The sequence below is a fragment of the Bactrocera tryoni genome, chromosome 3 (assembly GCF_016617805.1).
Source record: "Bactrocera tryoni isolate S06 chromosome 3, CSIRO_BtryS06_freeze2, whole genome shotgun sequence".
NCBI lineage: Eukaryota > Metazoa > Arthropoda > Insecta > Diptera > Tephritidae > Bactrocera > Bactrocera tryoni.
The window spans coordinates 21407026-21407685 of NC_052501.1; the positions used below are offsets into that span (position 1 = coordinate 21407026).

The 660-nt window shown below is 35.0% G+C and overlaps 1 non-coding gene across 1 annotated transcript; it reads left to right on the forward strand.

Moving 5' to 3' along the window:
• Nucleotides 1-324: 324 nt before the first annotated feature.
• On the forward strand, nt 325-396 carry Trnat-ugu. The gene has a single exon. It is a non-coding gene; the product is annotated as a tRNA-Thr (tRNA).
• Nucleotides 397-660: the final 264 nt, after the last annotated feature.

The following is a 660-nucleotide window of genomic DNA, read 5'->3' on the forward strand; positions in this document are numbered from 1 at the left end:
ATTTATTGACTCCAGTAATAATTTATTTTATAAAAAACAATGGAAATAAAATTCAATGAATTTGTTTTCTGGTTTCATCTTTCGTTCATTTAATTTGGAGAAGATAATTTTTGCAACACATACGAGTCGCTCTTTCCAATATGACATCTCCTCCATGCTTTTTATCAATTCGTTGAAACAAAAAATTATTTATCAGCGCGTCTTCATGTTCTTTATTTGCAGCAATCTCTTTTTTGTTAAGATGTTCTTTTGGCTGTTTTTTTATTTGACAAGCCATCTTCATGAAATTCCGGCATACATACATACACGAACAGTGTTTTAGTTGCCTCTTTAGCTCAGTGGCAGAGCACTGGTCTTGTAAACCAGGGGTCGTGAGTTCAATTCTCACAGGAGGCATCAAGTTTGCCGCACGTGCGTTTTTTGTTCAAACATTTATTACTCAGCAAGTCCCATTTCCGCATTAGTATTTTAGTTCGACTTGAAAAGATAATGTTTTAGGTTCTTATTGAACTTCAAACCTCAATATCATTGTAATTGTTACATGGTGCGTATTCCTATCTCTAAAGCAATACTTTATTTATTGTTATTGCTTGAATGAGGATTGCACCGCGACCTAGCGCCTATTGTGCCCTCTTTTTAGTCACAACGTTCAACTATCCC